This window comes from Callorhinus ursinus, unplaced genomic scaffold (assembly GCF_003265705.2).
Source record: "Callorhinus ursinus isolate GAN/ISIS: 27379988/994484 unplaced genomic scaffold, GSC_fseal_2.0 scaffold8, whole genome shotgun sequence".
NCBI classification, from domain to species: Eukaryota; Metazoa; Chordata; class Mammalia; order Carnivora; family Otariidae; genus Callorhinus; species Callorhinus ursinus.
In genome coordinates this window covers 54,714,697-54,739,593 of record NW_027397070.1, presented here as the reverse complement: position 1 = coordinate 54,739,593, position 24,897 = coordinate 54,714,697, and the positions used below count along the sequence as shown (strand labels likewise).

Genomic DNA, 24,897 nt, shown 5'->3' with positions numbered 1-24,897 from the left:
TGCTCCTACACCTGCCCCTTTTCTCTGTCTCTCTCTGTTTCATTTTGTCTCTTTCTCAATCTTACGTCTTTCCCTGTGTCTGTCTCTGTTTCTCAATCTCTCTCCCTCTTCTTTCTATTCTACAGGAAACTTTCATCGTGACCCATAATTGAAGCAAATATTATCTACTCTGCAGAATGGAGCTGCAGTTAGTCAGTCACGTGATTGCTCAGCTGTGACTCAGGCATCAGTTCAGTGGGTCCCCAAATTTCAGAGGACCCAAACTAACCTCTGCAAGTGGTCCCTTAGATTTGAGGTGAGGGAGGTAAGCATCTCTTTCCTCTCTCCATGGAAAACAGTAAAGATAACGCCAGGACACTCCAAGAACTTCTTCTAAGGATATTCTCTCACCAGTTTCAATGTCCCTGATCATTATACTTGAATACTTTTAAATTATTGAGTAGGTGAAGAGTCAAGTATTTAAAATGGAGTTTTAAGCTAGCCTGTTAGTGGCAGTAAGAACTGCTATTTGCACAATATTCTTGTTCTCCAACTCTTTCACGTGGTTCCCTCTCTCCATACCTTTCCACACACATGGGAGGATTGTCCCTCTAGTGCCTCTGTTGGACTGTACAACTAACTTTGGCCAATAAGTTGTAAGTAGAAGTGACCATTGTTACATGTAGGCACATAAAACACAGATGCAAAACCTACCAGGACCTTCTTTCTCTCTGACATGATAACTGGTTGAGCCACTGGGAGGAGGGTCACTCTTTATGGCAGCCTAACTTAATCTACCCTGATAGATTTAAAATTTTTGCACAGGGCCCCTCTTTGAAATGTGGGGGCACTTGTACTAATTTCTTTTTTTCTTCTCTTACAGTTGAGGCCTTTGCTGAAACTGAGGCAAAGAGTCCCACTGAACTTTCTGCAAGTACTCATCATTGTAGTTGACAACACAGTACCAACTTGGAGGTATAGTGTCTGGCTCCCAATCCTGAGCACACCATTTATTGTCTCTGTGTCCTTAGGCAAGTTGTTTGACCACTCTTTACTTCAGGGTTCTCATCTGCAAAACATCTCATAGGTTGTTATGAGGACAATTATAGTTAATATTTTTAAAGAGGTTGAATTAATGCCTGCCACACAACAAATTCAACATGCGTGCTTCTTAATAAATGGGATACTCCACTGAACTCCACATCTCTTCGTTACTAGCCAGGTACGATGAAATATCTCTGGCTTGATGCTCTTTTTTGCTCTGTTCACTGCTTTGCTGAGGTGTCAAAGTTTGTCCCTGTCTCTCTGTCTGTGCTGAAAGGCCACATCCTGGAGTCAAGACATTTACCACTACCTGCAGAAAGTTCTTAATTTCTTTATGCAACAATTGCTCACATTTCCAATGTCAAATATTTCTCAGTTCTCATCAAATCAATTTCTATAACTCTGACCATTCCGATTTCTATTTAGACAGATCTGCATGATGTGGAGCATAGGGAGCTTTCTTGCAGTATGCTCTGAAAAATACGAGAGGTAGCTATTTTATTATGAGAATTGAACCCAATTTTAATTTTGTGTTACTGTATCTATGATCCACTCTAGCTTTGAGCATATTAGAGGATAAATTTCTCTAGAATTTGGGAGGTGGAGGTGGTGTTAGAGTAGGTTTCTCAATTGTTTTGACAGTCCGAATAAAGTTTTCTTGTTTTACTTTATTGAAATTATTGAAGTTATTGAAAGATCAACTCTGTGCATTGCTATCAAACATAAGCTCTTGGGTGCCTGGGTGGCTCAGTTGGTTAAGCGACTGCCTTCGGCTCAGGTCATGATCCTGGAGTCTCGGGATCGAGTCCCACATCGGGCTCCCTGCTCAGCGGGGACTCTGCTTCTCCCTCTGACCCTCTTCCCTCTTGTGCTCTCTATCTCTCATTCTCTCTCTCTCTCAAATAAATAAATAAATAAAATCTTTAAAAAAAAAAACATAAGCTCTTGCTGCATCTAACCAGTGCTGTTCCCATCTAACCATCTGATGGCTAATAACATGTAGGTGAGGTAGGTTAGCTCTAGGATTCTGGGATTTATTAAATGTCATGGGAGTTAGCAGGAAATGAACTAGTAGAAAAATGGCCAGTCTCTTCTTGAGTATGGTGTTCCTGCTTTGGATACAGTATGTTACTTGTTTTTTATACATTTCACAATTCCATTTTTATTTCAATGACTATCAGAGTCTCATAATTAGAATATATTTTAATTGACAAAACTATAGGTAGTTTTGCAGTAATTTAAGAGAAAAATTTTTCCCATGAATTGTTAAAATATTCTCTTTCTCCACTTTTTATGCAGGAACTTGTAGACATGTTTCTATGAAATCTAAGATAACCTTGGAATAAATCTACTCTTTTAGAGTATATATTCTCCTTGAACATTTATTAGGACCCTAACATTTTATTCTGCTGTAAATTTTAGTTGCTATCCTATTCTTTACAGCCAAATTTCAAGGTTTAATGTCAATTCCTAATTTGACTTTAAACTTGGCAAATTTTTGAGTGCATGTGGTCTAATATGAGCTTCAACTGCCCTCATTAATCTCTCCTGCTTTTGTTGAATTCCTTTGGAAGCAGCAAAGACAGCAAGAGGTGTGTCAACATCAATTGTGATTGTTGTTTGTAGGAAGGAGATGTGCTCCGAATGTTGCTGAAAGCAAGCTCTATACAGCCTTTAGGTAAGAAACAGCACAGAAAAATCCATGTGTAAGAGGTAAATCTCAAACAGGAGTTAAAGTCATTGCTTTGTATGTTTTCTGAACACAATCGTTCATTTTATCTAGTATTATCATGTACAATACAATCAAAGTAAAGGTAAGTGATAGAGCTGTGTTTTATGAAAATGTTTCAGCACTTCGGATTTTCAAATCTAAAACTCAGGCTTCTAGAAGTAAGATCCCTTGTCTGCTTTTGGTCATATGCCTGAAGTTCACAATAGGTCGGAATCATACAAATTGTACCTGGGATTTCCTTTAGAAATAATTTTACATTTTAACCATGACTAGAAAAAAGACCTGGTATTCCATATAGAAATTACCACAAATGCCGTATTTATCTTACATAAAATCAATTTTTATACTATATAGCAAATATTAATCTATTAAACAAGGACCAACAATAACCAACCACAAACCTTATTCTAACGTGAGACTGTATTATAGTTTATGATATGAAATTCTTATTTTATTCTTTCATAAATCTTGCCTTAAATTTAACACAGTAAATCAAAAGGATTTTTTAAATCAGAGTTAAGGAATTCAGAACTCAATTTTTTGGGGGTAGATTTTGATAAATATCTTTGGGGGAAATTGGGCAGAATTAAGAGCATTCCAACCTTTATAAGAAATGGTCTGATGCAATTCCTTTTCTGAGTTATTATTAATTTATCTTTAGAAACCAATGTCTTTCCAGGAGACCTTCAATTTCATCTGTCACCATCTCCCATGCTCCTTAGCTTCATTTCCTACTTGTCTCAATATTATACCTAAAATTTATTGAGATTTAATTCCATGTAGATAATCTGCTAAGTGACTGGTTGCTGACCCTAAGCCAACTGTAATTATCATTCTTTTACCAATGAGGACAGTGATCTTTGATAAGCTAAGCAACTTCCATAAGTGTCAAAATTAACAGTGAACCTGACACTCAAAAGCAGATACACCCGTTGCCAAAGTCTAGGCTTTCACTGCTCTACAATCCTACCTGCTAAAGTTTCAGTCTTATTTTAATACATTATTTGCATAAAATCTCAGAACTGAGAACTGTCCAAATAAAACAACTTGTACACCTTCACATGCTTTAAACTATATGTTACGTTTTCTAAATGTATGAAATCAATGAAATCTGTTGTCTTTCACTGGTTTATTTTATACACTCTTCCCTCTTAGCATGATTTGGCTCTTCTTAAGTCTTACAAGACCGTGTCATGTAAACCTCATAAAATAATTTTTTTTTTTTTTTGTTACCCACAGGTTTTGGTGAAACCATTTGTCAGTTCCAGCCCAGTTGCCCAGCTCTACTGCCGACAGTTGAGGTTCAGGCACTTTGGGCCCAGAGCAAATCAATCACCAACAGAGAAGGCACAACCTCCCAGGCTAGTGTAAGGGCAGCTTACTGTTACCTCTTAGCTGAATCTCAGAGAAGACGTCCTGCTTGTGAGACCCATTACCCCACTGTCTGAGTGAAGATTCTTTACACTCACCTGTGCGGTGATTATTATTTCTATCCCCCATTTTTCACGTGAAGTTATTCAGGCTTAGGGTGTTATGCTGAGTGAAATAAGTCAATCAGAGAAAGACATGTATCATATGACCTCACTGATATGAGGAATTCTTAATCTCAGGAAACAAACTGAGGGTTGCTGGAGTGGTGGGGGGTGGGAGGGATGGGGTGGCTGGGTGATAGACATTGGGGAGGGTATGTGCTATGGTGAGCGCTGTGAATTGTACAAGACTGATAAATCACAGATCTGTACTTCTGAAACAAATGCAATATATGTTAAGAAAAAAAAGAAGAAGAAGATAGCAGGAGGGGAAGAATGAAGGGGAGTAAGTCGGAGGGGGAGAGGAACCATGAGAGACGATGGACTCTGAGAAACAAACTGAGGGTTCTAGAGGGGAGGGGGTGGGGGGATGGGTTAGCCTGGTGATGGGTATTAAAAAGGGCACGTTCTGTATGGAGCACTGCGTGTTATGCACAAACAATGAATCATGGAACACTGCCTCAAGAACGAATGATGTAATGTATGGTGATTAACATAATAACAAAAAAATTATTTAAAAAAAGAAAAGTCATGCAACTAATGCAGTAGGGTCACTTAGGTGGTACGTATCAGAGCTGCATTCCAGATCAGTTGTTTCTCAAGTTGGATACATTGCAAAGAGCTCCATATGCAGCAGAAGACATGTTAAAACAGGGAGTAATTCAAGATCCAGAGAACGTAGGAGGGGGCCTGAGGCAGTAACCCTGCTCTCCCAGGACGGGCCACCAAACCTATGAAGAGGCGATAGAGGGGATGGGTAATCTAAAATAGACTTCTGTCCACACCTGAGGACCTGCCTGCTTACACTGACCATACGCATGGCTCATATACAGCTTCTGTTTACCTCAGTGCAGCCGTCTCACGGTTAAACTGCAGTAGAGGACTGTAAGGGTAATGACGATATTATTAATTGTCCATGTGGAGAACGAAAAGGCTGCGTCGAATGCAATTATATATGGAAACAAATGATTTCGAAAAGGTGTGGAACTGCCTTTTTAAAACTTAAAATCCAAGCAGTGTTTGCCTTTGCCATGACATATATGGGTTTCTATTTGTTTATTTATAAAATAGCTATTCATGTGAAATCTGCATCCTGTGGAGTGACTGCAGGTGCTTAATTGCTTGCCCGTAAGCAAACCATTACTGCAAATATAACCCTATTACCGTATGCAGAGAAAACTCTATGAGCAGAAATATCTTTTAAGTAAAGTTTTACACTCTATTTTGCAACCAATTCCCCCTCCGTTTTAAATTAATTTATTTCTTTTAGTGCTGCTTTTTTTCTCAAAGAGCCAGGAGACGTTGGAAAGTCCAGTTATTGTACTTTACTTATCATGCCTGGTTAAAAGTCAGAAGAAAGGAAAGCTGCTTTGCATCTCCCGCTTTCCATATGCAGGAAAACAGAATGAACTTATTAATACACAAGCAGATAGTGAGCATGAATCAAGTATATGTTAATTAATTATTAGGTGATGCTCGGGTGGTAATAGTATTTTTTGAAATATCTATATCTTGTACTCACTTCAGCAGCACATATACTAAAATCGGAACGATACAGAGAAGATTAGCATGGCTCCTGGGCAAGGATGGCATGCAAATTTGTGAAATATCTATATCCTTTTGGTGCCTAACTCATCATATCCCTTTTCTGTTCAAAATAGTAAACTGCTATCATTTCCTTGGGTTCACTTGTCAAGTATTCAGGTTTCAGTCTCTTTCTCTATCTTGGCACAGATAACAGAGGTCAACCACTTTATGATAATCATCTGAAATCGATTACATATATATGTATATATATATATATTTCTTATCTTGATTCTTTAAATTGATGGCAAAAAAAATAAAGAGGGAGAAAAGAAGAAGAGGCACTAGGAGGAAGTATCTCAAATTGTTTTTATTTTCTAAGGAATCCACAGCCACAACCTCCCACAAAAAGAATTCATAAAAATGTTTCTTTACTTGTCTGCTTATCTATTTTTTTAATTTGTTTGTTGATTTTCCTTTATGAAGCAAAGGAGATTGTGAACATTCTCAGGTTAAACATAGTGTCCAAGGCATTAAATTTAGGTTTCTCACTTTCCTTTCTTTCCACCAAAGATCTTTTAACAAGACATAGTCTGAAAAATCTTAGTCAAAGAGAAGTTTGACAGTGTGATTTAGCTTCCCTAAAGGATCCAATTAAAAAAATATATATAAATATGGTCAACAAGAAATGACTGGCTAATGTACCTAAAGAGACAAGTGTTTGGAGTGGGAATTGTTACTTGACCATCATCCTCTCTCCACTGTTGTGCCTCATCTGCCATTTCTGGCAAAGTCCCTGGCAGCTACTGGTATTACTGGAGGCTCCATTAACTCCCATGGTACCCTGTGAGGTCCCTGAGCACCTTCCACTGGAGCTCTCAGTCCAGCCAACCTTCTCTCGGATCCACGAACTGTATTATTTCTCCACCCCCAGCCAAAACCCTTGGTAGTCTATAACTTAAACTTACAAAAAAGAAATGATGAAAACAGATAACAGATATAAGTAATAAGTAAGAAAAACTAAATTGCACATAGAATTTTAGAAAAGGTCTGTCTTTCATGGTAATGTAAGAAATAAAAGAATACAATGAAAATAAACAATATTTTACAGCTTTTTTTAGTATCAGCTTTTAGGTTAATAAGAAACTATCCTGATAATCTGATGATGCTATAACTATTTTGATGGCAATGGGAACTGGTATAATCTTTTGATAGCCCAGTGTTCAGATCTTCTGATACAGGAATCCCAGTCTGAAAAATTCATAGAAAGAAAAAAAAGCTAACATTCATTCATCATTATTTGTAATAAAAAAAAAAGGGGGGAAAGAAAAGGAAAAAAATCTACAATGACAATGTCTTACCTGAGTTTTGAGGCACCATCTTGATCAGATATTATACACTTTACACTATAAAAATAGTTAATTTAGAGTCACAGTTTCAAAGATCAGTTTAAGTACCTATCTGATAGGAAGTATGCCGAATACATTCACATTTATATTGCCATGTAATTCTTAAAATAACCATATAAAGTGAAAATTTTCCAAAACTAAAACATGCACTAAATTTTATTTTAAACTATAACAAATAAGTACATACTGTTTGAAAAAAAAAGGAATGAAAAGCCATCTAAGTAAATAAAAATAACTTTGCTATGTGATATTAAGAATGTGATTTTTTTTCTCTCAAAATCCCCTTTAATATTCTTGTAATCTTATTTTTACAGTATGAGGAAAAAATAAGCCTAGAGAAATACAAACCCAGTAAAAATACTGTTCTTATAAGAAGTCTACAATGATTATCAGACAAGTGTGGGTAATGACAGCAGAAACAGATGTTTAGACAATAAATAATAAAAAAATAGGAAAAAATATACTTCTGTTTTAAAGAAAACAACATAGCTCAGTTAAATAATAATCTTTTTTTAATTAAATTTTTATTGTTATGTTAATCACCATACATTACATCTTTTTTTTTTTTTTTAAGGCTGTGAGTAGCCCCTCTACTTACATGGGTAGCATATACTCAGACAAGGTTTATTTGTTTTTGTATTTTTTTTAAGACTTTATTTATTTATTTGACAGAGAGAGACACAGCGAGAGAGGGAACACAAGCAGGGGGAGTGGGAGAGGGAGAAGCAGGCTTCCCCCAAAGCAGGGAGCCTGATGCGGGGCTTGATCCCAGGATCCTGGGACCATGACCTGAGCCGAAGGCAGCCGCTTAACGACTGAGCCACCCAGGTGCCCCTACATCATTAGTTTTTGATGTAGTGTTCCATGATTCATTGTTTGTGCATAAAACCCAGTGCTCCACGCAGAACGTGCCCTCCTCAATACCCATCACCAGGCCAACCCATCCCCCCACCCCCCTCCCCTTAGACAAATATAAATGGTTCATTTAATTTTTTTTCCTGCAACCTGGTTGGGTGTGAGAATTTGATACTTTCTTTGCATTAATTGAAATCATCTGTTTAAAAAAAAAAAGATCTGGAGTTTTCTGGAGGTAGTCAATTTATTACCTGAAAAAAATCTGAAATAATTCACAAATAACAAACATATCTCCCACTCAAGTTATTTACTAAAATTTTTTTAGTAAGATGTTACACAAAATTAAGTTCTAGTCTAAGCCTCTCGGCTGAATGGAAACAGGAACACTTACCTTTTGAGATTCAGGAGAACATCCCTTTTTAGCATAAGATGTGACTTCAGTTTTTGAATGCAGCATCTTCGTTCTCATTTGGACCCTAAACAAGGCCAAACACCATGTTATATGTGGAAACCTGGTGTGGCAATTGCCAAAGTAGAAATCAACTATGAAAGTCATTTGAGAAGAATGTCAGATATTAGAAAATCAAAACCACCCTCTACTCAATGAAGAATAAATAAAAATGCAAGACCATTTTTACAGGTTGTTCAGTTACAGCTGATGTTGGTAGAAAAGGCAAATATTAACTGGTAAGTTGATATTAAGACATTTCTTTATCTTATTCTTGACAACTCTCAAACAGAATCCTTTGACAAAGAAATTTGAGAACAGTTTTTTCTGTGCAGCAAGTAGAATCAGAAACCATTAGAATCAGAAAAGGTTATAAAGATTGTTGAGTGGGCAGTTCAGAGGGAAATCTGTATTTTTGGAAGAGGAGAACATATCAGTTAGTAGAAATAGCAAGAGCCCAGAACATTACCAGAGTGAACAGAGGTCACTCAGACCTAGAGAGGCAGACAAAATAAAAGGGAGCCCCAAAATGTTTACATTCTTACGATGACACATGTAAGGACAACTAAAAGCAGAGGTGAATTTTGACGTAATGGAACAAAGGCTTCATTAGAGATTAAACTGCATATTCTCTGCTCCCAGTTGTTCTGATAATGAGGTTGCTTCCAAAATGCCAATGACTTTAAAATGAGAAATACTATAGTGAGATGAAGTAAACAGTAATTGGAAGCAGAGCCACATGAGCTCCACGGAGATTCTTTCTGAAAGAAATTTGGGGAAACTTTAGAGGGGTTTGCCTTATAAGAGTGTGAGATTGTGGATAAAGGCTTAACTGTTATTATAAGGTTGTTTCTGGGTTCAGCCATTTCCCATCTAACCCTAAGTCTATGCAATTAATAAATCTTGTGGGTAAGACTTTCCCATATTGTCTCACTTCATTTATTTATGGATAGTAACCACCTGGAAGCAACAGTGGAAAAGTGATAGGCCTGACAGATTTAGCAAAACAAAGCACACAAACAGAAAATAGGACAAATATGTTCCACACAATATTTGGATAAACAATGAAAAAATATATACATCCTAAATACAGTGTGAAACATATTTATACTGAAAGAATTCATTGTTTATCTGAAATTCAAATTAAACTGGGTGTACTCTATTTTTGCCTGCCAACCCTATAAAGGAGAAATGTATAGATGGTGTTGGGGCCTGGGTTAACCTAGGCATTCAGCTTGCTCTTGCAATAGCTGGGGGTTCAAAGATTCTGGTGTTTACCTACCTGGAGCAAAATCAACAGAGGTCATCTGATAGATAGCACTCAAATTTAAACGGAACCTGAAAAATCTCCAAAGTACCTATTATGAAAGACCTCTCTTTCATAGATTCTGACTTGGTGAGTCTGGGGTAAGTCTCAGTATCTGTATTTTAAAAAGTACTTCAAGTAGATCTATCATAGATCACGTCAGGCTACATTTTGAGAAAAAAAAAATCTAGTCCAACCTTCCTTTTTTTTTTTAAACATAAGATAAATGCCCAAAGATATAAAATAATATTCTAATTTATCAATACTTATTGTACTATAAATCAAAACAGAGAAAAATAATTCTTTTGAAATAACAATAACACCATTGATGTAAGAATAAAAACAAATACTTATAAAAATAACTACATTTTCCAAAATAAAAAAATAATTTAGTGAGAACAATTGCTTTATAGTTTTTCTTTACTTTAGTGTAAATTTCTTCAATATATGTTTTAATAAGACAACTGGATTGTCATATCTTCTGCATTTGCTGTTTTAATATTTTGTCTTGGTTGAGGTATATGAAGAAAATTTGACATCCCACAGATAATGTAGTTAAAAAAAATAAAAGCCTTTTCACTTAATAGTGAATATTCTTTTTAAGAAAATTAAGGGTCACCAACATTCATATTAACTCTACAATGACTGTTTTACAATGTTTTCCAACAATCAATCTCTTAATGTAAAATGTGGAAAGTGTTAAACAACACAGTATTATTTTATAAGCCTTTGCCTAGAAATCAAAAATAATCAAATGTGTAAATGTTTAAGGGGAACATTTTAACAAAACAGCAACATTAGGTTTTATGAGACAAATATAACTAGCCTGTGAATGAAATATGAATATATATATATGTATATACATGTGTACATGTGTTGTATATGTGTATACATATTCATTGTGTGTGTATGTCTCCTGCTCAGCAAGGAGCCTGCTTCTCCCTCTGACCCTCCCCCTTCTCATGTACTCTCTCTCATTCTCACTCTCTCAAATAAATAAATAAATCTTAAAAAAAAAAAAAAATAGCTAAAAGCCCTTTGCGGAGCATAATGCCCCCTCCTGTGTTTCTTTCTTTCCTCTAGTCATCTGCTATGCTTTGTTCTTTACTTTAGTCCTCCTTTATCTTCTTCTCCCAATCTCCTGTCTTCTTTCTATCCTTCTTTTTTTTAACCTTTTTTTAAATTTATTTATTCATTTGAGTCAGAGAGAGAGAGAGAGAGGCAGAGGCAGAGGGAGAAGCAGGCTCCCCGCCTAGCAGGGAGCCCAATGCGGGACTCGATTCCAGGACCCCGGGATCATGACCTGAGCCGAAGGCAGACGTTTAACCATCTGAGCCACCGAGGCGCCCTATCTATCTTTCTATCTATCTAGATATCTATTCATTTTTCCCTCAGCTCTTCTCTGTCTTTGGTCTGAATGTGCTTGAGGCACAGGGTTGTAATGGGGTTTTCGGTCCCTCCCACTTGGGAGTAGCCATACTTGCTCAGTAAGGAACCATACGTGGAAGGTGAGGGGCATTAAGACTCAGAGCCGTAAACACACTGACAAACCTTTGGTGCAACTTCGTGTATTATCTCAGCAAATAAGTGAATCATCAAGATAATAAGCACGCAAATTGTCTTAATGTTCCAGTTTTAAACTATGTATATTTTTAAACAATCGCCACTATTAAAAATCAGAGAGCGACCAGAAAATTTTGTAGCTATAGAAACACATTTTGAAGATCAGACATATCATAAATGGATAAGGTATGTATGTGAATATACATATCTTGTGTAATATAATCATATTCCTTTTATTAGCCCTGAACAAAGAATAACAACTTATCTTACAGACTTGATCGAGGTTTGCATAGAAAGAAGATAATAGAAAAAAGTGTGTTCAAGGAGTTCAGGGTGATGATATGGGTATCTTGATTCATAACCTTGAAAATTGCTGTTCAGGGTAACCACATCTATCCCTAGGACAGTGTTAATTTGGTACAAACATTCTGGAAAGCATTTGGGAAATATATACTAAGAGTCCTAAAGATTTAGATACTTTTGACTCAATTAAAAACATTTTAAAAAACTTACCCTAAAGCAATATTAAAGTAAGGCAGTTTCTATATGAGGATATTCGTTGTGACATTTATTTTTTGTAATAGAGAGCAAAGGAATAATCGTAAACAACTTAAATAACCAACAAAAAAGGATTTTTTTGATAATCATGAAATATCCAAGTGATTGAATATTATACTTCCACTAAACACCAGGTTTTCAAAGATAGTGAAGAATATGAAATAGATATATAAATGTGTGTGTATGTATATATATATATATATATATCTGAGTGTGTATATGTGTGTGTGTGAGTGTATATGTGTGTACATATATAAGTTTAGTTAAAAAACACATTACTTAACAATGTAGTTTTTCATAGATGATTTGTGAGCGTGGGCATTATTTTGCATAGAACAGAAGATGAATAAGAAATATACTCCAATGCTAATAATTGATATCTCTGGATGGTAAGATTCTGGGTGACTAAAAGCTTCCTATTATTTCCACATTCTCAAATGATTTACATGAATCCCACATTGCCTTGCAATGAACAAGTAAAATTATACCCACATGGTTCTCATGTGTACAGCATTTATATTTCCAAAGTCCATTGCCAGCTTTCATCAATGATTTCTGGTCTCAGCGCAGTTTGGTAAATGAGCAAGGATGTTAAAACCACTTTCAAAGTCACCCTCTTCAGCTGCATCCTTGGGGGCTTATTAAGGTGATAAACACCTTTGGCCAAAGCTTATGGTCAGTAACATTTTCAGCAAAATCAAATACTCCTGTTAACTTTGTTTTTTTATGAATACGAAACAGAGGCTGTTCGAGAGCTCAATGTGGCACCTCAGGCTGTCCCCACATTGTTCATCCTCATACTCGGTTTGGGCTTTTAAATGAGCCCAGGTATGTTTTAATAACCTTGGAAGTGGGAACTCTTTTGCACCATTCCCATACCCAGCCAGTTGCTGTGTATCTTGGCAGAGGCAAGCTTCTTTCTGAGGAAAGAGAAATATTTCCATTCTTTTATAAGTCATTCCAAGTTTCCTGTGATGTTATAAATAATCGGGCAAACAGCCGGCTTTATTCTGCTTAATTTGATATGGCAGATTTGAAATGTCAAAAAGTTCACTCTCAACATAAGCCATACAACTGGACTCTGCCCAATACTCTCCTTCCTGATGGGATCAACTTTATCAACAAGCTCACTCAGGAAGGCAGCTGAGACTCTGCCGCCTGGTCTTCGTAGGCGCTGACTGATAGAGAAGTCTGAGCTGGCCTCCCCTGCTGTGAGCATGAGGTCAGCCCTTCCTGGGTTTTCTCTGGGGGACAGGCAACTAGCCTGACAAACTTAGCTAATATACCTGTCATTCAAGAGAGGAGAGCAGGAGACTAGAAAAACAAAGTTGATATTAATGTGTGAGTAATTGGAAGAAGAAGAATTCAGTATCAACTCAGGGTAAACATTTCCACAAAAGAGACATATTTTAGTCTCTCTGTGTCAAATGTCCTTTCACGACCAAGTTCAAGGGCTGATTTACACTTTGGAAGTCCGCAGAGAACTAAATTCTGGGCGAACAGATCAAGGTCACCTGACAACAGTGATGAAAGATAAAACCACCATAAAAGCAGATGCTTGGCTGAGATTTTTAAATCTGTTGAAAGAGCTAAAAGGGCATTTTGCCAATTAGTCTGATTTTTAATAGGATGTTTGTGTTGTTTTTATTCTTTTGCCCTGTATTTACAAATCAAACACGCTCTGATGAAACAGCTCAGTGTGGTTTTCCTTGATTCTGAAAAGAGTTAAAGAGAAAAAATAATTATTGAGCTTGACTTAACGAGTTTGAATATTAAGCAATTTCCTTTAATAATACACTTGTTTAAAGTAAACTGTTCATAGCTCATCTGGCCTTATTTTTTAGGTTTGTACTTTATCCAAATCTTTTTCTTCCCAGTTTCTTGTTATTCTTAAGGCTGTTCATATTCCAATTAAGATCATTTTAGGAAATGTTTTCTGGAAATTAATGTATTGAGCGATTAGAACCGGCTGAAACCAAATGTGAGAGCAGAGATCAGGTTTTCTAATTTAGACTTTGCTTAGAATGTATGTGTTTGCAATTTTTTTAAAAGCCAAAGAACAAAAACCAAAACAAAATAAAAAGCAAAAAAGTAATCCACTGTTTGTAAAAATACAAAAGAACTTGCACTTCTCAGTCCTGACTTGCATATTTACATTGCCTAATGAATGTTGCATTTGCTTTGAGTAATAGGCTGCAAATATTATGTAATAATTCTGTCCAAGGAGGAGGAAACACATAGGGAGAAAGTGTGTAACTACTGAGAGGCAGGCCAATCCCTTAGGCTTTATACCGTACCAGGAAGAAGCATCACCACCGCCATTCCAGATTAACACACTTCATTTTTCTTTTTTTTTACCTATACTGTGAAAACTTTATTTTTTTAATTATTTATTTATTGGCAAAGAATGGGGGGTTTACTTTATTTTTAAATTCAATTAATTAACATATAATGTATTATTAGTTTCAGGGGTACAGGTCTGTGATTCATCAGTCTTATTAATACCCAGTACTCATTACAACACATACTCTCCCCAGTGTTCATCACACTGTTACGCCACCCTCCCACCCCCCGCCCCTCCAGAAACCCTCAGTTTGTTTCCTATGATTAAGAGTCTCTTATGGTTTGTTTCCCTCTCTGGTTTCATTTTGTTTCACTTTTTCCTCTCTTCCCCTATGATTCTCTGCCTTGTTTCTTAAATTCCACGTATCAGTGAGATCATATGATAACTGTCTTTCTCTGATTGACTTACTTCATTTAGCATAATACCCTCTATTTCTATCCACATCATTGCAAATGTCACGATTTCATTTTTTGATGGCTTGTAATATTCCATTGTATACATACACCACATCTTCTTTATCCATTCATCTGTCGATGGGCATCTAGGTTCTTTCCATAGTTTGGCTATTGTGGACAATACTGCTATAAACTTGGGGTGCAGGTGCCCCTTCAGATCACTACATTTGTATCTTTGGAGTAAATACCCAGTAATGCAATTGCTGGGTCATAGGGTAGCTCTATTTTCAAACTTTTTTTTTTTTTGAATGATTTTATCTATTTATTTCACAGAAGGAGAGATAGTGAGAGCAGGAACACAAGCAGGGGGAGTGGGAGAAGGAGTAGCAGGCTTCCCGGGAGCAGGGAGCCTGATGTGGGGCTCGATCCCAGGACCCTGGAATCATGACCTGAGCCAAAGGCAGACACTTAATGATTGAACCACTGAGGCGTCCCAAACTTTTTGAGGAACCTCCATGCTGTTTTCCAGAGTGGCTGCAACAGCTTGCATTCCCACCAACAGTGTAAGAAGGTTCCTCTTTCTCCGCATCCCCGCCAACATCTGTCGTTTCCTGACTTGTTAATTTTAGCCATTCTGACTGGTGTGAGGTGGTATCTCATTGAGGTTTTGCTTTGTATTTCCTTGATGCTGAGTGATGTTGAACACTTTTTGATGTGTCTGTTGGCCATTTGGGTGTCTTCTTGCAGAAATATCTGTTCATGTCTTCTGCCCATTTCTTGATTGTATTATTTGTTCTTTGGGTGTTGAGTTTGGTAAGTTCTTTATAGATTTTGGATACTAGCCCTTTCTCTGATATGTCATTTGCAAATATCTTCTCCCATTCTGTCGGTTGTCTTTTGGTTTTGTTGACTGTTTCCTTTGCTGTGCAAAAGCCTTTTATCTTGAAGAAGTCCCAATAGTTCATTTTTGCCCTTGCTTCCCTTGCCTTTGGCAATGTTTCTAGGAAGAAGTTGCTGTGGCTGAGGTTGAAGAGGTTGCTGCCTGTGTTCTCCTCAAGGATTTTGATGGATTCCTGTCTCACATTTAGGTCTCCCATGCATTTTGAACCTGTTTTTGTGTATGGTGTAAGGAAATGGTCCAGTTTCATTCTTCTGCATGTGGCTGTCCAATTTTCCCAGCACCATTTGTTGAAGAGACTGTCTTTTTTTCATTGGACATTCTTTCCTGCTTTGTCGAAGATTAATTAACCCTAGAGTTAAGGGTCAGACTAACAAATTTCAAACTGCCATGTGTTAGGTAGCTGTCGTATCTCATTTTTTTAATATTTTATTTATGTATTTGACAACAAGAGAGCTAGCACAAGCAGGGCAAGCAGGAGAAGGAGAAGCAGGCTCCCCACTGAGCAGGGACCCTCATGTGGGTCTCGATCCCAGGACTCTGGTATCATGACCTGAGCCAAAGGCAGATGCTTAATCGACTGAGCCACCCAGGTGCCCCTAATGTCGTATCTTTATCTTCTTTCCTCTCCTGCCTGGTTCTCACTCCTGCCATCCCATCATGGGTACTTTATATGGTTAGGTAGTGTAACACATCCTTAGGGCTGCTGTATCAAGGTACCATAAACTGGGTGGCTTAAAACAGCTCACATTTCTGGAGGCTCCCAGTCTGAAATCATGGTGTTGCAGGGCCATGTTCCATCAGAAATCTGCAGAGAAATACTCCTTGCCTCTTCCCAGCTTTTGGAGGTTTACTGGCCATCTTTGGTATTCCTTGGTTACAGCTACGTAGTTTCAATCTGTTTTTACCTGGAGGTCTACTTGTAAGGATGCAAACCATTTTGGAAAGGAGCCCACATTATTCCGGTATGGCTTCATTAACTAGTTTCATCTGCAATGACCCCATTTCCTAATAAGGTCACATTCTGACATACTGGGGGTTAAAACTTCCACATATCCTCTTTGGGAGGGACACAATTCAGTCCATGACAGGTAATGTACAGGCAGTAGGTATAACTGCATATAATGTTGCTTTACAAAGAGTTGGTCAATAATGACATATTGATAGTCTTTTTTATAAATTTTAAGCAAAAATTACTTCCTGTTGTACTTCCAAGGGGGCGGTCATAGCAATAGTGAACACAATTTAAAAATTTATCCTTGACGTTTCTTTCTGTGCAAGCATTCTCTACTTTTTAAACTTTCCCAAAGCATAGGCAAATAGGAAGAAAGTCACCTCATATAAAGGTTTGGAATTAGTTGAGATGCCTTGTTTAAGAAGGGCAGTATAAAGTTTAATTGGATATGCTTAACTGAAGTATTATATAGAGACATTGTTGGCCTGAACGGATCAAATGCCAGATAAAAGCAAATATAATAAAGATGTCAGGGTGCTTCTCCGGAACAAGAGAGATCATTTTGTATTTATGTTACTTAAGAAAGCAAAGGGCAGAATACAATTTACACTATGAAATGTTACATTTCTGAGTTTCAGGAATTCATTTTTTTTCCTTTTCATTTCATTATAGGTAATCCACTGAGCTACCAGTAGGTTATGATTAAATGTTGTCATAATTTTCTATTAGTCTAATGGGAAAGTTTACTTAAAATGTCCAAGCCTTCAGTCGACTCTGTGATGCTTTCAGCATTTTTTGACAATAGAAAAATTAATATGAGTAAATTTTTGATTCTACATAGGGTCAGATAGAAATCCCAAAGAAGTCCTAGAAATTTTGGACTGTCCAATTAGTTAATTTTAACCATAATTTACCGTTATATTGATGGCATTGTTTGATACTGGGTTTACAAAGAAAAAATAGTAAAACACCTCTTTATTTTCCATAAATTATTTTTACATAAATTTCATAGGTACATGTATAGAACTTTTTAAAATAGCCTATAATAAATGTTATACTCATAATACAAATGCAGTGATACTGAGCAAAGGAAAAGAAGGCTTGATTTGCACTGGATGGACTAGAGAATCAGAAGGTGCCAAAGTTAGGATAGGTTAGACTAGGCTACCAAACCATTCCAGTAGCTTAACACACACACACACACACACACACACACACACACACACACACACACACATTCCTCATTCATGATACATGTTCAGTGTGGATTAGATTGTACTCATTGTACCACTTAAATTGCACTAGTGCTCTCATAAGCAACAAGACACATGATAAGAAAGAGAAAGATGGGAAATCACTCAATGACTCTTCAAGCTTCCACCCAGAAGGGCACATATCACTTCTGCTAAAATTTCTCTGACCACGTCAATTTATCAGACCATGACAAAATACAAAGTGTGTGAGAGATGAGGGTGGAAGTATAAGAAGTACAATTGTGTAGTGTGCCCAGAAGTTGGAGAATGTGGAAATAATTTACATACATCCAAAGTACTATCACTGTTGTCATTTGCAAGATGAGACCTAGAATTTTAGAAAGTGGAATTTGTGGGAAAAGAAGTGGGGGGAAAAAACCCTGGAAAACAGTTGATAGCAATTTTGTTTGGTAAGTGGCAAATATTTGTGTATGATCAAAAAAATAGGATAAATATAGTGGGAGAAAACTATGACAAGAGCACTTTTTCACTGAGTCTTCAAGGGTCTCGTGGTAGTTTGGGTTCTTCCAACGGTAACCTTAGGACTGAAAATGGGTGAAAAGTAGTTTTTTGGTAAAGTTGTGATGGCTTTCTTGATGTGTCAGCTTGGCTAGGCCAGATTCCCCCAGTTATTCTATCAAAGACTAATCTAGGTGTTGCTGTAAAGGGAATTTGCAGATATAATGAAAATTCCTGATCAGTTGACTTTATATGGGAAAGATTGTCCTGAATACATTCTCTTATTCCAGCCTCACATGCTGCAGGTGGCCAAATCAGTTTGATATCAGTAAGTACTTACCTAGAACCAACAGGAGGGACAAACCAGAGCCCAGAAATCACCATAAAATCTAGCTTCCTGTGAGTCCAAAGGTGCAACATTCCTGTGCAAAACCCAGGCATGTGGCAGCCGCATGCTGGATGGAGGCGCATGCTTAGTGCCCACTTCCATAAAAAATTAAGAAATATAAATTTTAAAAAACACAGTGTTTCATTTTCTCAGCAGCCTAACCTAATTATTATCAGCAGGTACAGTTGGCCAGTACCAATGATTCCACCCAACCCCCCTCCTCGGTTTCTAAGTAAAAGATATCAATCTCTCATTTGTTTTCCTAATTTTTATTTGAATACTGCTGAAATACTCCACACCAGCTCCTCCTCATACCTTCTTTCTCATTTTATAAGCTTTGATTCACCTGTAAAACACATTTTTATAAAAGCCAGAGAAATAACAGCGGCCATATAAAGCCCACACGCCTAACTAAGCATGGTCGGTGGTTGTTAGTGATCCAGAAAAAGGCTCTTTCTCACAGCAAGCATTGCTTGGCAGCCCCAGCCTCTGCTTCTTTTCTTCTCCAACCATTGAGCTCACGAGCCTGGCAAGATCAGAATAGCTGAATGCATTTTTTTTTTTCATAATCATTTGACAGTGTTTTCTTAAAACCTCCAGGTTTTTACAAACAAGGTGATGGCCACAAAGGATTCGTCTTGACAACTCAAAAATTGGTGCATGTTGTGTCTCAGGGGTCAGAGAAAGCAGGAAAAATAAAGGGAATTCATCATGCAAATGAACGCACATCCTCACACACATCCATGTGCTTTTTGCATCTGTATAGGCCACATTGATTTCTATTTTATTTTTTCCTATGGCCATTGATGTGATACATAGGGAACTATCCAGAGAATTAAAAGTTTTAAAATTCAATGCCAACATGTATTGCCCTTCTAGTTTTTGCTAGAAAAGTCTTAAAGAATATGCAGGTGCCGTTAGCATTTATCTCTGCAGATAAAATGTCAAACCCTTCAACAAAGAGAGAAAACTTTTGTAAAATTCTAGTTATCACACTTTTATTATGGTCATATTTGCCTTCTATCCCATGCTTTAATGGTAAAAAGATATGACCATTCATGAGAATGTTGGTATTACTGACATTTCAGGGAAATTGTTTGAGTAATGACATATGATATAATTCAGAGTCTTCTAATTCTGTTTTCTATGAAACCAGTTCTGTGAGATATTGTCAGGTTTTCAGTGAGATGAGGACTTAATAGTAAATAACTTAGCAAATGTTGTGTTAACGTGGTCAGCTAGTTGCTTATCTACAACATTTCTCAGTGATTTAAGATAGATTCATAGTAAGGTCTCAAAGAGCTAGAGTTTCCAGAACACAGTTGGAAAACATTCTGAAAAGTAAGAAGCATTTGAGAAGCATTTGTCAGATTCAAAGACTCTCACATTTTTAGTTCTAGCTCTGACCTCTAAGCAAAACTCCAGATGAATATAATCTACTTCTCATTAGACATCTGTTAATAGAGGACCTTTGGATCTTGTTCAGCACCTACCTCCAGTGCATAATACGGTGCTTGATACATAGTAAATCGATATATTTTTGAATGTTCTTAAATCTCTGGAGACATAAAATAAGTGCCGGTCTCTTCCATCTTCTTCTTTAAAAGCTGAACCTGAAAAACCAGAACTTAGTAGACACAAGTAAATATTTAAGCTAAAAAAATTAATGAACATATAATTTGACTATTTTATTAATAGAGAAAGCTGAAAATTCTAATGGACTTGCTCTAACTATATGATCAGATGGGGCCAATTATTTTGGTCCATTGGACCACTGGTATGCTTTAAAGCTTCATTCATAACAATAGTTTCTAAAAATGCTTTAAGTGATCATTGACCCTTGTTCTAAGATACCATGAACTTGTTTTACTATTGAGGAATTAAGTTAACTAGCATGGTTGGAAAAGTTTCCTACATGTCATTTTGACTCTTCTGTTTGGCAGATGACAACACATCTAAACATATCAGGATATAATTAATGGGGTATTAAGATTCAGAGTCATGGCTTCCTCCAGAAATACAGGTTTGGGTGGATGGGGGAATGCGTTGGATATATTTCAATTTCTATATACGTTCTTGTCACCAGTGTCCATGGGGACTGTAAAATAAGTTTAAACAAGATGATATATAAGTGGTAGTGTGTTTCTTTATTCATATTGAATGAGAAAGATAAGGGAATATCTGAAGGACTACCTGATTTGGAATCAGGTCTTTTTTTCCCCCCAACCCAGGGAACATGAATAACACCAGTGGATAAACTTTTCAAGAATATAGATTTTAAGTCAAAACAAAAAGTTGAGAGCAACCAAAACCATTCTCAAATGCAATAGCATTTCTTTTTTTTTTTTTAAGATTTTATTTGTTTGACAGAGAGAGACACAGTGAGAGAAGGAACACAAGCAGGAGGAGTGGGAGAGGGAGAAGCAGGCTTCCCGCTGACCAGGGAACCCCGGTGCAGGGCTTGATCCCAGAACCCTGGGATCATGACCTGAGCCGAAGGCAGATGCTTAATGACTGAGCCACCCAGGCGCCCTGCAATAGTATTTCAATAAACAATGACAATAGCATTTCAATAAAGCAGTAGGATTTTTGTTGTTAAATTTCACATAGAAGTTGATTATCCATCTATTTGAGATTTTTGCAGATGAAAAGATGGAGAAGGTGATGCCTAAGCTACCTCTACAGGTTGTCCTGGCTATAAGATGCTTGTGATACTTAAATTGGTCTATTTGATTTCAGCAGTATGACCCAAAGTTGCTTGTAACTCTTAAAGCAGCCAGTATGGTGGCCCACTCAGGAAGTCTTTGGTATTCGTACTCTGTTTTAATATCAGGTTTAACAAAAACATTTCAAACAAAGGGAAAAGAAAGAAAGATGGGGGTGGGGAGAAGGAAGGAAGGAAGGAGGGAAAGAATTCTAAACACATGGGGAATAAAAGGGGTTAAAAACTATTATACGAGGGCGCCTGGGTGGCTCAGTTGGTTAAGCGACTGCCTTCAGCTCAGGTCATGATCCTGGAGTCCCGGGATCGAGTCCCACATCGGGCTCCCTGCTCAGCAGGGAGTCTGCTTCTCCCTCTGACCCTCTTCCCTCTCGTGCTCTCTGTCTCTCATTCTCTCTCTCTCAAATAAATAAATAAAATCTTTAAAAAAAAAACTATTATACGAAACCATTGAAATGTCATTCATAATATTTAAAATATGAAAAAATACCCATAATATTTTAGACTGTTTATAATTTGAAGACCTGTCACCTTTCTAACTATGTTTCTACTTCTCTTCCTCCTTCCCCTTACTTAGTTCTCACCACACTGGCTTCTTTGCTGCCATTTGAATATTCCATCACTCTTTATTCCTGGGGCCTTTGTCCTAAGGACAAAGATGAAAGGGGATCTTTACATTTAGCTAAACTCTAAGCAAAGAACTTAGTTCTATGCATTTTAGAGAAGGATAGAAGGAGCCTGAGGTATGTATGTACACAGAATCCTAGGTAATAGAATAAAGCTTGACTTGGCTTAGGGCTCTGGAAGGAACAGGATTGGCAAATCAGGGGTAAGGAAGCTTTGGGGAAGAAGGATGTGGATGAGTATATGGAAGTGAGTAAAGCATTCACAGATCTTACAGTTTCATAGTAATAACCTTCAAAACTTCAGTGCAGCAGAAGTACTCTCAAAAGCAAGTTAGGCAGAATGACTCCAGAGGAAGTCAACCAACCTCTCTTCTTGGTATCACTAAGTCTAGCTACTGGGGCCAGAAATGAAATGGCTAAGACGGAAAGGATGGATATGTATCCGCCAAATGCATGGGTTCCCCTTCATTAATTCTTGCCAAACTACTACCACTGCTGAATTCCTAGTCAAGCCTGCCAGCAGCAAAAGCCAAAGCTGTGCCCTTGATAAGGCAGCACTGCCGAAATAGTTCAACTATCCACTGAATAGCAGGTTGATTGCACTATATACTTTCTATCCAAAAAGAGACAATGATTTGCCCTTTCCAGAACTGATACTTCTCTTGATGTGTCAGTACCACTTTATAAATTTCCTGATTTTCTAACATTGGATTCTGCACATCATTTTCCCAGACCATGTGATCATGTTCATAGCAAAAGATTCATGGAAAAATGTACCTTGCCATTGGATCCACTGTTCCAGAATATAGTATATTCTGATTGATGATATAGTATCATCCAGAAGCTGCAAGCTTAGTAGAATGATGAAATGAAGATCAGATAAATTGCCAGCTCCACAACAATTCCTTGCATAATTGGAGCAATATCAGTGGTATGCTGGTAAAAGTTTAACAACTGGCAAAAACACGACAAAACAAAACAAAAGTTTTACCAACTAGCTTTCCAATAGATAAATAGATAGTTAGGTAGATAGATAGATAGGTAGGTAGATAGATAGATAGATAGATAGATAGATAGATAGATAGATAAAACCATGAATTGTACACTTGCCCAATTTTTGTAGTGTTGATGCTCCCACCATGGCTGATTTTAAGCCACCAATCCTATATCACTGAAAGTTATCAGTTGGGCAAAATTTGGGGAGTTGAGAGGAGATGTATGCGATCGCCTTTCCTAATGAAGTATAATCTGGCTCCAGCAAAACCCTGGCACTGTCCTCCTGGGTGCAGTGCTTATATTGAACCAGTGTCTAATGGATGATGCTGTGTCCTCAACTGCTAGAATACACAGGTCCCCAAACCAAGAGTTTCAAGTAGTACTGGACATTCTCACCAGAACTTTCAGAGTTTCATTTTCAGAATTTGTACTGTTGATCCTCATGACCATCAACTGAATTTGAGATCCTGGTTCCCGTAGAGAAAATATTCCCAAGAAATAACACAGGAAGGGTTCCACTGACCTTGCAAGTAAAAATCACTCCTGTGTGGAAGATTTCTAGATAGATATTGACAATATTGTGCATTGCAGGAGGATTTTCATGTCCTAAAAAGTATTTATATTGATGCTCATGCTGTTCTCCGAAGACTGGTTTCTTAGCATGCAGAGGTGTTTATAATAAATGCCAAGTGCAAGTTGACATACACATTCAAAAGGAGACTACAGTGCTCCTTTGGCTTTTGAGCTTAGGCAGCATGTCTCAGAAACTTCTCTCAAGTACTTTTTGATCTCATCTTTGGTGTTCCAAAGGAAGGACTCAGTGGGGGAGGGAGATAGAAGGATTAAGTAGATTAACTTGTTTATTTCAAACAACAAACTCAGAATTTTGATGGGCTGATCCATGCACTAGGCAGAGAAGTTGAAATGATTCCTGTCCATGATCTGTAACCAGACTCAAAGAATGTGGCCAATGTCAATTCCTATCTTGCCTGCCGGGGACATTTTAATGTCTGGGGCAGCACACTGGTGTCACATTCTGAGGACCACCCAGGTAAAAAGCCTTCAGTTAACTGCTGAAGACTTAGTCTCATCATTAAAATGCAAAGAATGGCCTCAGAATTTGCCGTACAGATAAATAACAAATAAAGTGTTCCAAGCAAAATATAAAACAATCAAAACATCTCCATGCAAACAGTAAACTAAAACTAAAATATTTTACCTGGTTGTTTTAAAGTTGAAGTTAGCTCTTTCCTGAAGAGCTTGGTAGCCATCTTTTACCAATCGTAGTGTCTTTATTTAATTAACAGAGACATATCTTCAAAAGGAGTAATATATGTGACAGGACCCATGGGTATTAGTTCCATTTGCCTTTGGCATGTTAAACAAAGGAAATGTTTTAATTACAGAGCAGGTTTCTTCAATGACAATGTAATGCACCTTACATGAAAAAATAAAATCCAGATGTATTAAAGAGTTGAGTGTAATAAATCATTCAACTATAAAAATATGGGCATATATGTATTAGTTAATGGGACAGAGAGAAATTTCCTATATATAAAGTAAATTAAAAAAATTAGAAAGAGTTTTCCTATTCATCAAAGAATAATGTATAAAAATAAAAAAACAAGAAAACCAAGAAATAACTGTAAAAAATGATGGAATGCAGATTAACTACTATACACACACACAGATACACTCACACCACATATATATGTGTATGAATATATACTGAACCACTGTTTGTAGGAGTACAGGATTAGCTTCTTGAAAACCTCTGGTCACAACATTTTCTTTCTTTTTTTTTGAGATTTTATTTATTTAATTGAGAGAGAGAATGAGATAGAGAGCATGAGACGGAGGAGGGTCAGAGGGAGAAGCAGACTCCCCGCTGAGTAGGGAGCCCGATGTGGGGCT

General features: G+C 37.2%; 1 non-coding gene across 1 annotated transcript; it reads left to right on the top strand.

Moving 5' to 3' along the window:
• Positions 1–5,798: 5,798 nt before the first annotated feature.
• LOC112822916 (U6 spliceosomal RNA) lies at positions 5,799–5,905 on the top strand. Its single transcript, XR_003207884.1, has one exon. It is a non-coding gene; the product is annotated as a U6 spliceosomal RNA (small nuclear RNA).
• Positions 5,906–24,897: the final 18,992 nt, after the last annotated feature.